General features: G+C 37.4%; 1 long non-coding RNA gene across 2 annotated transcripts in view; it reads left to right on the top strand.

Annotated features, from left to right (window-relative positions):
• The first annotated feature begins 27 nt into the window (after positions 1-27).
• LOC307191382 overlaps positions 28-15236 on the top strand; it is a 70527-nt gene continuing 55318 nt past the window's right edge. Inside the window, exons 1-2 of one of the 2 annotated variants that reach the window (XR_013829738.1) lie at positions 28-243; positions 5112-5244. This is a non-coding gene — a long non-coding RNA (uncharacterized lncRNA). The remainder of the gene's footprint in view (positions 244-5111; positions 5245-15236) is intronic. The other variant, XR_013829739.1, reaches the window with a different exon arrangement.

The following is a 15236-nucleotide window of genomic DNA, read 5'->3' on the forward strand; positions in this document are numbered from 1 at the left end:
GTCTCGGCCCCGCTTCCGGAACGGGCTCGCGGAGTGCGAGTCTATGGCGTCGGCGGCGGCTTGGGTAGTTCCGTGGAGAGCGTGGGGAGTGGCGTGGGCCCCTGCGCGGCGTGGGCGGGGCGTGCTCCCCGCCGCGCTCCTCACCCGAGCTCCCTAGCTGGGTCAACTCTGCTGGACCGGTCCGGACGACAGGCTCTGATAGGCTTCGTCTTGGGCGGTGACCTCTTGACTGCCCGTCCCTTTGTACGTATTTAATTGTAGTCGTCAACAATGAACCTTATAAGCAACATAGTGTTTTGTGACCGACCTCCCTCGAAACGGTCTCCCACCCGCAAAACCTGGCCTTCCTCTGTGTCCATCTTTGGAATTCCCCAGGAATTGAGGCCATGATCTGGGTTTGCCGTGGGGACATGGTACAGGGTATACGTGTTATCCGACTATGGGTTTTGCTGAGACTATTATGAACCCAGACATTTGGTGCTAAATGGTGCTGTGATGTTACGTTTTTGGAATGAATCAGTGTGTCCTCGATTATTTATCAAGCACCTAAGGTGTATAACGCTTTACTAGGTGCTATGAATGAGCCAGATATGTCATGCCCTCTTATTACAGTCTAGTAAGGGAATTTACAGGGTAGGGAAGGGAACAGACAAGAAAGCAAAATATACGTTAGTAAAAATACTATATGGCAAATAAAAAGTGTGTTGTGAAGAGAGAAAAAAAAAGGACGGTGGAATAAAGACAGCATTCCTTTGGATGATCACTGTAGGACTCTAAGGCCACGTCACCTGAGCTAAAGGCCTAGGGGTGAAGACTTATTTAAACACCCCAATCTGTCCAGAATTTTAAACTTCTTAAAATTAAGGCCAAGTACCCATGTGAACTTTACAATACGTATGGACCACCTGTAGTACAGTGTATGAAAACTGTTAAAAACGTAAATTCCTGACCTCTAACCCACTGAATCAGAATATTTAGTCATTTAGGGATTAGAAACCTACATTTTTTTTAAACTTAGCAGGAGCGTTTAGGTACTGAAGATCACAGCACTGAGGGTTCTAACCTCTCTCTGAACTCAGCTCTATCAGCTGCTCCTGAGTTACATTTATTCCTCTGGTACCCTTGTCATGCTCCATTGTTAGACAGAGAGAAGAAGTATGTTTTACAGACCTCTGGGCTTTGGAAAAGTTTTTACTCTGCTTCATTCCCAACACATCCTGTAGCAAATATTCTGTGCAATAACTATTAACAGGCTCCAGTATTTTGCCTTGACATGGGACAAAAACCCATAATCATATCATCACATATTCGGAAAACCTAGGTTCTTACCTAGAAAACAAGTGATGCCCATCACCCTGACAATATATATATTACAGCAGACCGCTGAGCTCTGTGGACGCCACATTGAACCATTATGTCCTTGATATTTAGGTGAGACTATATTCGTATATCCACACTTGAGTAATTATAGAGTTTCTCCTTGAGTTCTGAACTTATGGACATAGATATGGAAATGCCAAATGTCATACAAGCAGAGTACAGCCTTTTACCATGGAAGGGGTGCATGGAACTATACTATTGCAACATTCTTATATTTTTCATGAAGTGGTGTAGTGTTAAGACTATGTTAAGAATGCAACCACTAAAGAAAAAAATTAAAAACTGCAAAGCTATATAGCTGAAAAAACAATCACGTATTAAAATGGCATTCAGAGAAATACGCAATTAACCCAAAACCCAAAAGGAGGAAGGGAGAAAAAAAAAAAAAACAAACAAAACAGGAGAACTAAATATAACCACATCTGTAATTTCATTACATCCAAATGTAATTTTTATGTTTAAAAACTCCCCTTAAAAAGCAGATGTCAAAGTGATTGGAAAAAAACAAAGATTTAGCTATATGCTGATTGTATAAGTACACTTTAAATATAAAGACATATAGGTTGCAAGTAAATAGATGGAAATACAAACAATAAGAAGATGTCAGAATTTGGTACCGGGGTTTGTTGATATCAGATAATATTAGATAGTGTAGACTTTAACATAGGAATTACTGGAGATAAAAAGGAAGCATTTTCATAATGATAAAAGGTATATCAATCGTAATATCTTCATCAGGAAGATATATCAATCAAATTTGTGTGCACTAGTAACTGAGGTTAAAAATACAGGAAACAAAAATTAACAAAAAGACCACTGTACAAACAAGTAGGGGATTTTATGTCTTCGTTCCGCAACTTACAGCATTAGACAAAAAAGTAAATCAACAAAGAAATAGAAGATCTGAACAACCTTGTCAACTACCCTGACCTGATTAGTCTACAAGTGGAGCTACTACCCCCCAAAACTGCAAATACACATCGTTTTCAAGTGCACATGGTAACTTTACCAAGATAGAACATATATTGGGTCATAAAACAAGTCTTATATTAAAAAAGTTTCAAATCATACATTTTTTTCTGACCATTGTGGAATTAAATTAGAAATCTATAACAACCAGACACTTAGAAAAATCTCCAGGTATTTGGAAATTAAATAACATGCTTCTAAATAAATAATTCAAAGGGTTAAAGAAGAAATTAAGAGGGAAATTGGAAAATTATTTGAACCAAATGATAATGAGAATGTAGTATATCAAACTGCAATGTATCACTACACACCCTGAGAATGCTTAAAAAGGTTGACAACATCAAATCTGGGTATAAATATTAGATCAATCAGAACTGTTATCATTGTCAACAGGAGTGTGAAATGGTACCCAGCAGTTTTATAAAACTAGGTGTATACCACTCTATAATCCCTCAATTTCAATTTTAGATATTTACTGAAGAGATATGAAAATATATTCACCAAAAGACTTGTACAAAGATATAGCCAAAAAACTAAAAGTGAGTCGAGTCCATCAACAAAGAATGGATGAACAAAAAGATGTATTTCCACAATGAAATACTATTCCACAATTAAGGGAAAAATATATATATATTTATGTAACACCATTGATTAATATCAGAAACATTGTGGTGAGTGAAAGAAGTCTATGCAAAAGACCACATACTGTAAATAATATTTGTAAGAAGTTCCAGACAAGGCAAAATTAATATATGTTGAAAACAGTGTTTGGGCATAGGGATTAAGACGGAGGATGAGAGAACTCAGGCGTGAAAATAATGTAACTTGACAAGGATTAGGGTTACACAGGAGCCTTAGTTCAGACTGCTGTAATAAAATACCATCAACTGGATGGCTTAAACAGTAAACAATTATTTCTCACAGTTCTGGAAGATAGAACTTCCAGATCAGGGTGCCAGCGTGGTTGGGTTCTTAGTAGAGAGTGTGGTCCCAGTTTACAGAGGGCTGTCTTCATGGCATCTGCACATGGTTGCTAATCCCACCATGGGGGCTCCACCCTCATCCCCTGATTACTTCCCAAAGTCCCCACCTCCAAGCACCATCACATTAGCACTTCAGCAAATGAATGTGGGGCGTACAGACATTCAGTCATGGCAGCAGGTGTGTGCATTTCTCACACGGCATCAAATGGTACTCATAAGGTCTGTATTCTACTTCATGTAAAGTTTACCTCAAAAAATAAAACACCATACACAAACACTGAACTCTCGCTCTAGTTAAATGATATAACCACTGACAGGAGTGAAGTGTACAGGTACAAGTATACAGTCATTGAAAGATTCTTAGGTGTAGTAGTATGGGTATTCACTGAACAATTCAACTTTTACGTATGTTTGAATTTTTTCATAATGTGGAAAAGATCTATATGCACATGATGAAGTCAAGTTTTTAAAATTTTGTTTTGACATAAAGTCGACTATAAATTGTAAGTATACATAGTAGAAATTTTAAATTGCCCCTCAATTTAAAAATATCAGTGAAATATTGATAGTGTTATTTGAGATAAGCTGAATTAATGCTCCATTTAGATTCCTGAATCTCTGCTTGAAGTAAGAAAGTTTAAAAACCCTTGTATAGATATAGGATTTTTTTAAAAAACGCCAAGTTTAAATAATACACCCTCCAAGTAGGTTAAGTAATATTTTACCCAGAGTTCTAGTCTTTTGTTCCTTAAAGTAGAAAAATATAATCTTTAATTGAAAATGGGGTATATGATTTTTTTTTACATTTATTTTACTAACAAGCAAGATCTCTGTGCTTCTCTGAAAGAGAGTTAAAAATTATACCTCTAGGGCTTCCCTGGTGGCGCTCCGCCTGCTGATGTGCGGGACACGGATTTGTGCCCTGGTCCGGGGAGATCCCACATGCCGCAGAGCGGCTGTGCCCGTGAGCCATGGCCGCTGAGCCTGCGCGTCCAGAACCTATGCTCCGCAACAGGAGAGGCCACAACTGTGAAAGGCCCGCGTACCGCAAAAAAAAAAAAAAAAAAAAATTGTACCTCTATATCTTCTTTCTATAGGTTTTCAAAATGGGTACAGGTTTACCTCGGAGATATTGTGGGTTCAATTCCAGACCAGTGCTATAAAGCAAATATCACAATAAAGCAAGTCACATGAATTTTTTGGTTTCCCAGTGCATATAAAAGTTATGTTCATAATATAGTATAGTCTGTTGTGTGCAGTAACATTATGCCTAAAAAGTGTACATTACTTAAAAAATATTTTATTGCTAAAAAGCGCTAGTCATCATCTGAGCTTGCAGTGAGTTGTCATCTTCGTGCTGGTGGAGGGTCTTGCCTTGGTGTTGGTGGCTGCTGACTGATCAGGGTGGTGGATGCTGAAAGCTGGGGTGGCCGTGGCCATTTCTCCGTAAAGACAGCAATTAAGTTTGGCACATGAATTGACTCTTCCTTTCACTTGAACACTTAGAGACTGTTAATTAGCCCAGTTTCAATATTGTTGTGTCTCAGGGAATAGAGAGGCCTGAGGAGAGGGAGAGAGATGGGGGAACAGCTGGTCAGTGGAGCAGTCAGGACACACACAACATTTATAAAGTTCTCTGTCTTACATGAGTGTGGTTTGTGGTGCCCCAAAACAATTACAATAGTAACATCAAAGATCACTGGTCTCAGATCCTCATAACAAATATAAAAATAATGAAAAAGTTTGAAATATCATGAGAATTATCAAACTGTGTTACAGAGACAGGAAGTGAGCAAATGCTGTTGGAAAAATGGTGCCAGTGGACTTGCCCAACACATGGGTGCCACAAATCTTCAATTTGTAGAAGTGCGGTATCTGCAAAGCACAGTAAAGTGAAGTGCAATAAAATGAGGTATGCCTGCTTTAAAACATGTAATTCTCTAATAATTATATTCTCGTTGCAGTAATTGAGCTAGTTCTATATTGGGTTACAAAATAGTAAATATCATACCACAAAATAGTAAATATGTACCACATTGGGTTACATTATAGTAAATATCACAACATCTATGTATTTATATATGTCTGAGGGAAAGCCTTTAAAGATATAGATCTGATATAGATTTGATGATGTTTGCTACTTTAGGTTTGATACTGTTTAAATTTTTTTCCACTGACAATTTTTACTAGTTTAAATTTAAAAAAAATTTTTAAGTCCTGTTTTTTTAAGGTAATAAGATATTTGATAAAACAAGAGATAGTAAAAGTCTACAGATGACTTAGTTTTCTAAAATAATTGCAAGAGAAAAAGAATCTATGAGTCAAATATATCTAAAAAGCATATTAACTTATGACAGCTTATATTTATCTTGATTCAATAAAGAAGCTGCTATTTTATACATACACTAATTATAATATTAAAAATTATTGTTAACAATTTAGGAATGATACTGTTATTGTCCTAAGCTTTAAGGTATGTGAAATAAGACTTGCTAATTGGGGAGTGGAGAGGATAGTCCACCAATTTAGTTGTTTCATAAAGTAGATTCTGCATAATAATTAAGTCTGTGGTTGTGCAGTTTTTGGTTGATGTAGCATTTTAATCCCTCATGTAGAGGCAGATGGGAAAGGTTAAGACAGTGATTGCTACCTAACCCCCTAAGTTATGTGGTACTGCTTCAGAGGGTAGAACCTGTGTAAATATGTCAAAATCTAACACTATAGTATGTATTTAGAGCAAATTCCATCCATATTTGGACATATAGCTGTTATCTTAATTTTTTTGGTTGATGAGTACATCTTTTTTAAGCAGTTGTGATTATATTTTTGAAATAACTTTTTTTTTTTTTTTTTTTTTTTGCGGTACGTGGGCCTCCCACTGCTGTGGCCTCTCCAGTTGCGGAGCGCAGGCTCCGGACGCGCAGGCTCAGCAGCCGTGGCTCACGGGCCCAGCTGCTCTGCGGCATGCGCGATCCTCCTGAACCCGGGCACAAACCCGTGTTCCCTGCATTGGCAGGCAGACTCCCAACCACTGCGCCACTAGGGGAGCCCCTGAAATAACATTTTTATCAAAAATAATACATGCTGATTATTTTTAAAATTCAGACAGTACAGACAAGTACAAAGAAAATGTTAAAAATCAACCACTATCCTTTATCCAGTAAAATGCTTTGTTAACAGATGAACCCCACTCCAGTTCTGTCTCTGCAAACATACAGGTTGAAAGCTATCTAGGTAAATAGCTAGAAAAAGTATACAGATATAGAATAAAAATATGATCATATTAAAATTATATTTAAAATATTAAGTTTATCTGAGTTTAACAAGAAAAATGAACTGAAATGAAAATGAAATAATTTCCAAATTTCTGAATGTAAGATGATAAACATTTCTTTACCACATGCTATATTGCTCCTTAATTATAACTCTTAGATTAAGAGAAAACATTAGGTTGGAGTTATTATAAGGTATATATTCTTGAAATGTTTTAATTTTAGTAAAATTGGTGCCGTGCTATGATGAGAAATTTAACACACTTCCTCCCTCCTTATTCCTCTCCCCTCCAACTTCTGTTAGTGTATTGGAATAGTCCCTACACAAGGAATTAATCTCTTGGTGAAGCCCACTTTAATTCTTTTAAAATAATAAAGTAAAAATTATAAGAAAAGTAAAAATTGTAAGACCTTCACACTCCTATTAACCATCATACTAGATGTCCTCACTCATGACATAGAAAAGGGGAGGAGGGGAAGGCATATAGATGGAGAATAAAAAAAACTTGTCTTTTTTCACAGATGACATGATAGTCTATGTAGAAAATCCCAAAAACTCAACAAAAAAATATCCTGGAACTAATAAACAATTACAGCCAGATTACAGGATTACAGGATACCAAGTTAATATACAAAAGTCAATTGCTTTCAAATTGGAATTTGAAATAAAAAATACATCACTTTTATTAGCACCAAAAAAAAAAAAGGGAGAGAGAGAGAGATAGGCAGGAAGGAGGCAGGCAGACATAGGTATAAATTTAACAAAATATGTGCAAGATCTATACTAAGAGAACTACAAAATTGTTGAAAGAAATACAAATGTAAATAAATGGAGAGATATTCCATGTTCACAGATTGGAAGACTCAATATTTTAAAGATGTCAGTATTTCCCAATTTGGTATTCAACACAATTCCTATCAAAATCCCAGCAAATTATTTTGGGTATCAACAAACTGGTTCTAAAGTTTATAGAAAGACAAAAGAGTAGCCAACACAATACTGAAGAAGAATAAAGTTGGAGAACTGTCACTACTAGGCTTCAAGACTTACTGTATATCTGTAGTAATCAAGACAATATGGTATTGGTGAAAGAAGAGATAAATAGATCAATTGAACAGTAGAAAATCCAGAAATAGACCCACACAAATGAGACAACTGATCTTTGACAAATGAGCAAAGGCAATTCAAAAGAGCATAGATCTTTTCAGCAAAAGGTACTGGAATAACTGGATATCCAGTCACAGAACTTAGACATTTTACAAAAATTAAAATGGATCATAGACCTAAATGTAAAATGCAGAACTCTAAAATGTCTAGAAGATAACATAAGAGAAACAGAGGTGACCTTAGGTTTGGTGATGTATTTAGATACAACACCAAAGGCATGATCCATGAAAGAAAAAGATAAGTGTGACTTCATCAAGATCGAAAACTTCTGCTCTACATAAAGACACTGTTGAGAAAATGAAAAGACAAGTCACTGGGAGAAAATATGTGCAAAATGCATGTCTGATAAAAGACTTGTATTCAGAATATACAAAGAACTCTTGAAAGTCAGCAACTAAAAAAATTCAAAAAGAGGCAAAAGATCTGCACAAGATACCTCACCAAAAAAGATATACAGATGGCAAATATGAAGAAGTGCTCAATATCATGTCATCAGGCAATTGCAAATTAAAGCAATGAGATGTGCCTATTAGAATCGTTAAAATCCAAAATACAACAGCAAGTGCTAAGGAGGATGTGGAGCCACAGGAGCTCTCATGCCTTTCTGGTCGGTATGCAAAATGGTGCAGTCACTTTGGAAGACACTTGGGCATTTTTTACAAAGCTAAACATAATCTGACCATACTATCCAGCAGTCACGCTCCCTGGTGTTTAACCCAAATGAGTTGAAAACGTACACAGGGATTTTTATAACAGCTTTATTTATCATTGTGAGATGTGGAGGCAACCAAGGTGCCTTTCAGTAGATGAATGGATAAACAATCTGTGATACATCCATAGAATAGAATGTTATCCAGTGTTTAAAAAAAAAAAAAAGAGCTATCAAGCTGTGAAAAGATGTGAAGGAACCTTAAATGTGTATTTCTCGGTGAAAAAAGACAATCTGAAAAGGCTGCACACTGTTTGCTTCCAGCTATGACATTCTGGAAAAGGCAAGACTGTAAAGACAGGAAAAAGTTAGTAGTTACCTGGGGTATGGGGACAGGGAAGAAGGAATGTCTAGGTGTAGCATGGGATTTTGAGTGCCTGGAAACTTGTGAATGAACCACAATGGTGGTTACATGATGGTATGCATTCGTCAAGACTCAGAACTGTACAACACAAAGAGTGATACCTAGTGTAAATGAAGGACTTTGGTTAATAATGTATTCATCAATAGTAACAGATGTACAAGTTGTGAATAATAGGGGGAACTGCAGAGGGAGTGGGAGGGGGAGGGTGTAGTCATTTTCTGTACTTTATATTCAATGTTTTCTGTAAACCTTAAACAGTAAAGTGAGTGAAAATAAAAAATAAGACTAGGAAATGGGAAGAAACTAGTCATTCTGCTGTTTTCTTTATGCTTTATCAAAACCACTGTCAAACAACACTGAGTGTCCTGTGCTCTTTCCCTCTACTACCAGTCAGTCTTTTCTTCCCCCAAGATGATAAGAAGTCCAGCACCTCTCCCAAGACAAAGTGGATGAGATGACTTTGATCCCAAACCTAGCTATAACCAGTTGACTTATTTCAAGAAGGCAAGGAAGGCAAGGGGTTCTGACCTTTCCATTGCATTCCCTGGGGCTTAAATAATGGAGCATGATGACATTCAATTGCACTTTCTTTACATCGAGCCATGGAGAGTGTTAGGAGCTGAATTGTGTCTCCCCAAAACTTACATGTAGAAGTCTTAAGCCCCAGGACTTAGAATGTGATTGTATTTGGGGATGGGGCCTTTAAAGAGGTAATTAAGTTAAAATGAGGTAATTATTGTGGGCCCTATTCCAGTGTGCCTGATGTTCTTATAAGAAAAGGAAGTTTGGACCCAGGTGCAGAGGGAAGGTGGTATGAAGATACAGTGAGCAGACAGCCATCTGAAGTTAAAGAGAGCAGTCTCACAAGAACCCTTCCCTGCTGACATCTTGATCTCAGAATTCCGGCCTCCAGAATTGTGAGAAAATAAATTTCTGTTTAAGCCATCCAGTCTGTGGTGCTTTGTTATGGCAGCTCTAGCAAATTGGGGCAAGTTTTTATTGCCTTTTTTTCTTCCTGCTTTCTAAAAGAAATAAAAGTTCAAGCAAGTATAATTTTTGGACACAGTAACATCACAAGAATATAAAAATCATGAAATGTTGTTTTCTTTTGTTGCACTGTAGAATTAACCTTTTAGGAAGATATTTATAGAGCTTTGTGAAAATTTATATTGAGAAAGATTGCAGATTTTAAACTATGTTTTCAAAATTATTTCTTGATCAGTTAAATTTCCTTGTCAAGTAGTTTTATTTTTTTTAAAGGTTCTTATAGACAGTACATTTCCTGAGTTCACACATGTTTGAATATATCTGTCTTTATATTTTAGTGACATGAGTGGGTATAAAATTGTCACTTTATTATTTTTAAAAATTTGGCTGAAATTAATCACTCCGTTATAGCCTAGCACTAAGTGTTACTAAGGAGAAATTTGACACTGGCTTGAAATATTCCCATCTTACTTTGTCCCCTCTGTGCGATTAAAGAATTATTTCTCTATTCCTGAAATTCAGTGGCAAACAACTCTCAATAAAAACTGATATTCTGTATAATTTTTTACATAGACTATTTGATTCGTACTTCAGGGAAATTTTGTAGTAAGTTTTCTGCTTGATCTGCTGGGGTATCTGTTTAAGGAAATGACCTTTTGTTAGCTTTTCTTCTTTCTTTATATATTATATTTTCTTAATTGTTTTACCTTGCTTGTTCCTCTGTTCACTGTGATTAGCTCAAGCCCTTTTGTACTTTATTATTTCAGTTTTTAACTCTCTATTCTGTTTCTTGCTATTTCTAATTCATTCCCTGATATTATTTTGTTCTCAATTTTTTCCTTTAGTAGTACAGTTTTGTCTTTTTTATTCTGTTTTTAAAATTTTACTGACGAGTAATCATTTTCCGGAGTTCACGTCCTTATTAAGGTTCTTTTGTCACAAAAAGTTGTAGAGAGTTTCCTTCTGTTTCTTTGAGATTTCTACTTTTTGTCTTCTTATGCTATCTTCATATCTCCTTGTATTTACCTTTCAGTAGTATGCTTGTATAATTTAAATTTAAACAATCCTTTAAAAATATTTATTATGAAAAATTTAAAGCCACAAAAAAACAGGGAATGGTATAATTATGTCCTTTCTTTTCATCTTGCATATGCAGAACATAGGCTACTCTGCTTGACTTGCCCTTTGTTCTCTATAGTGTGGTCGAGTTTTCCTCAGTGTCGTTCATACTCAGAGTTCTGATTGTTTCCTTAGACCTGCAGCTCGGAAGATGAGCATTGCTCCTGTTGCCTTCTCTGTAGCCTGAGGATGCAGGGAAATGGCATAGGCCTGGCTCCAGCTATGTTTCCTTTGCTTAAGGATATGGATTCTGTTTTCTCCTCTGACCCAGTGCCCTATCTTAATATTCGCTTGGCCCAAAGTGCACCCAGTTATTGTGTGGGTGATCCCTTACTCTCAGACAGTTCTTCCAACCCACACAGGTCTTAGAGCTCTTCTGCCCCTCCAGAGCGTCTTGCTGTAGATGCTTTTACTCCTGAAGATTTTGTTACCGAGCCCAAGCTCATACTGCTCACCACATGACAGGCCAATAAATTGAGAGACGAGTTGTTGGGATAAGAAATAATGACTTTATTCAGAAGACCAGCAGACTGAGAAGATGGTGGACTAGTGTCCAAAAGACCCATCTTGCCCAGGTTTGGGTGCTAGTTTCTTTTATGGAACAGAGAGGTGGGAGGTGAGGAGGTAAAATTAAAAAGATAAGTTGTTGCAAATATTTCCTGGTTTCTGCCAGACTCCAAGGGGGTGAGTCAATTTCTTCTTTCCTGCAGCCATTCACAGGTGGGCCTGGTCAGGATGCTTCCTGTGAGCTGAAAAAAGGGATTTATCTTAATGTTCAGGCATAGGAGGTGGGGTTCCCAGAGATGGGCTGTTATGCATAACAAAGGTTAAAGTAAAAGAAATACATCCAATATGGAGTCAGATTTGTTCTTCCCTATTACAATTTCTTTTTGAATTTTACCTGAGCTTCCTGTTCAACCCTCCAACTACTTTTCTCCAAAGTAAGAAATAATTGTGGAAATTCTCAATATTTCATTCCCTCTCTTTCTGGAGCTTAGGGTTAAGGCTAGGAAGCTATGCCAAGCCATGCCAGAATATTTTGTTTTTCTTTTTTCACTACTTATTGAAGTCTATGGCATGAAGTTGTATGCTTTTCCTTGTTTGGTTCTTGCTCTTGAAATTTTCGCTGTGCTAATAATTATTGTTAGTTACGTTAGATGTTGGAGGAGATGAATTCTGAGCTCCTCAATCATTGCTATTTTAATAAGAAGATTGGAGATTAAAATATCAGGCCCTGCTGTCTTGTGATTGTTTTTAACCCAGAAGCTCTCTTTAACTGGAAATACAGAGATCTCTACACTATTACAAGAGGCTATTTGATATGCCTGTTTTTATCTTCTATTCACTTTCCTAGCACTGCTCTTAGCACCTACCCTCTACTAATAGATGCAATAGGAATAATTTAACCCTTAAGAAGGTAACTGTTCTAGCCTATGATATTACACCAATTAACATGGGATAATACTAGGAATAATGGTGAGAAAACAGAACAGTAGTAAAAATCACCAAGCCAGAAGGATTGTTAAAGGACAAAGAGTTCAATTGCCCATTTTTACAGATAGAAATGGAAGGAAGTGTGGAGGATTATAAATGCAGAGTCTTGGCCTTTGAGCCAAGCTTCCTAACTCCCAGGAAGGAATTATTTTTGCATTTTATCTCTTTCTCTACTACCCCATAGTGAATCCTCAGATTGTTACTTTCTAGCTGTTTTAAGAAATGAGAAATTTAATACTTAACCCTCAGGTTAGTTCAACCCAACCTAAGGATTAAGTACCAAGGAAGGACATAATTTATTCACTGCACAGGAGGACCATCTATCTACCCACAACATCCAGCTCCCTCCATTATAGCTGGTGTTGACTCAGTGGATTATAATATCTCCTCCCTTTCTATTATTCATAATGCATACCACTTAAGACTGATAGTGCTATTAAGAGCTCTGTCAAAGGGGTTGAATATACCAGATGAAGAAAGATTACTGGTTTGGTCAAGCATGTATAAGAACTTCAGCTTCCAGCCATGATGGAGAAACTAGAAAAAGACATGTCCTCCCATTGTTTAAAAAAAATGAAACTGGACAAAATATATGAAATAACCGCTTTCAAACACTGAGTCTTAAAATCACTCCAGCCTTCTGCCTGAAGGGCACTGTCTAAAGCAAAGCTTCAGGGTTGAGGGGAGGATCCGTTGCAGAGGTCTTGAGTTCAGGAGATTATTATTAGGGATCAATAAGTCTGAGATGCTGGAATTTCTAGGGCAGAGCAGCATAGAGGAGGGAGCTAGATGGAGAAAGAGCTGTAGAAATCTTCAGGGTTCTCTGTGAGTCTGTTGATAAAAACTAAGCTATGCTAACATAAGGTAAAACTCCACCAGGCTGGGCTAACAATGACCAGGTGCCCTCAGATGAATCATTCCCAGAGGACACAAGATCTAGGAAACATGCAAGTTCTGACCAGCCAAATGGGGAATCTTTGTCAACTATATGGAACATTTAGTAGAAACCTCAGAAGGGTGATACCTTAGTAATAGTATTAAATTAGCCATAGAGTAAACACAGAGAGGAAGGGAGGGAAGGAAGAAGCAGTCGAAGCCAAACAGGAGTTGACAGTGTTCCTGTCAACAATAACAGGGAGTTAACAATGAGTTACTTTGAAACAATTATTAAAAATATGGTCAAGGGGCTTCCCTGGTGGCGCAGTGGTTGAGAGTCCGCCTGCCGATGCAGGGGACACGGGTTCGTGCCCCGGTCCGGGAAGATCCCACATGCCGCGTAGTGGCTGGGTCCGTGAGCCATGGCCGCTGGGCCTGCGCGTCCGGAGCCTGTGCTCCGCAACGGGAGAGGCCACAACGGTGAGAGGCCCGCGTACCGCAAAAAAAAAAAAAAAAAAAAAAATATGGTCAAGGGACTTCCCTGGTGGTGCAGTGGTTACGAATTCCACCTGCTGGTGCAGGGGACTTGGGTTTGATCCCTGGTCTGGAAAGATCCCACATGCTGCGAGCAACTAAGCCAGTGAGCCACAACTACTGAGCCTGTGCTCTGGAGCCCACGAGTCACAACTACTGAGCCCTCGTGCCACAACTACTGAAGCCTTTGAGCCACGACTACTGAGCCCACGTGCAGCAACTACTGAAACCCGTGCACCTAGTGCCTATGCTCTGCAACAAGAGAAGCCACTGCAATGAGAAGGTAGCACACTGCAATGAAGAGTAGCCCTCACTCGCTGCAACTAGAGAAAGCCCGCACACAGCAACAAAGGCACAACGCAGCAAAAAAATATATATATATGGTCAAGGATTCAAAGAAAAACATCATGAAAAGATCAATGGAAAGTATTATAACAAGATCCAAACAGAACTTTACAGCTGAAAAATACAGTATCTTAAATAATAAATTTACAGTATAAGGATAGCATCCAATGAAAACTTAAGAGTATCAGTAAATGTGAACACATAGCAACAGAAACTACCATAATAGAAAAACATAAAGAAAAAAAATTCAAAAGAACCAAATTTTAGTGACCTGTAGGCAGTAAATTTTAACAACTAGCTCCACGGGGGAAAAAAGACTTGATTTATAGCATAGGCCAATTTTTATGATGTAAATACTCACACTATTGTTGATTTCAAAGTACCAATGTGACATCACTGAACACAAAATTTTCCAAATTTGATTAATTATAAACCAACACACACATCCAATAAGCTAAACAAAGAAACAAACAAATAACCAAGCTGAAGAAACAGAAAAACACAGCAAAGTATATCATTATCATAATCAAATTTTTGAAAATCGTGATTAAAAAGATCATCTTAAAAGTAGCCAAAGGAAGCAATACACAGAAACAAAGACCAAGAGCAAGCATTTCATCTAAAACCAATCACATCTTTAAACTACTGGTGCTGGTTGGGGGAGTGAACCTAGAATTCTAAACTCTTTGGAAATGTCCTTCAGAACTGAAGGATTAAGATTTCTACCTTACAAAGCTAGAAAATGAGAGAATATCAACTCCAAAGTACAAGGAAGGAAAAATAAAGATGAGTTGAAATTAATAAACCAAGGGTCGGCAAACCACAGCTCGCAGGCAAAATCTGGCTCACCACTTGTTTTTGTAAATAAAGTTTTATTTGAACATAGTTCCACTCATTCATTTACTTGTTGTCTAGTGCTGCCTTAGAGATCATATGGCCGAAAAACCTAAAATATTTATTTGGCCACGAACAGAAAACATTTGCCACCTTTTTAAGTAGAAAATAGAGATAAATCAATGAAACCAAAGGATTCTTT

This window comes from Stenella coeruleoalba (genome assembly GCF_951394435.1).
Source record: "Stenella coeruleoalba genome assembly, chromosome: 9".
NCBI classification, from domain to species: Eukaryota; Metazoa; Chordata; class Mammalia; order Artiodactyla; family Delphinidae; genus Stenella; species Stenella coeruleoalba.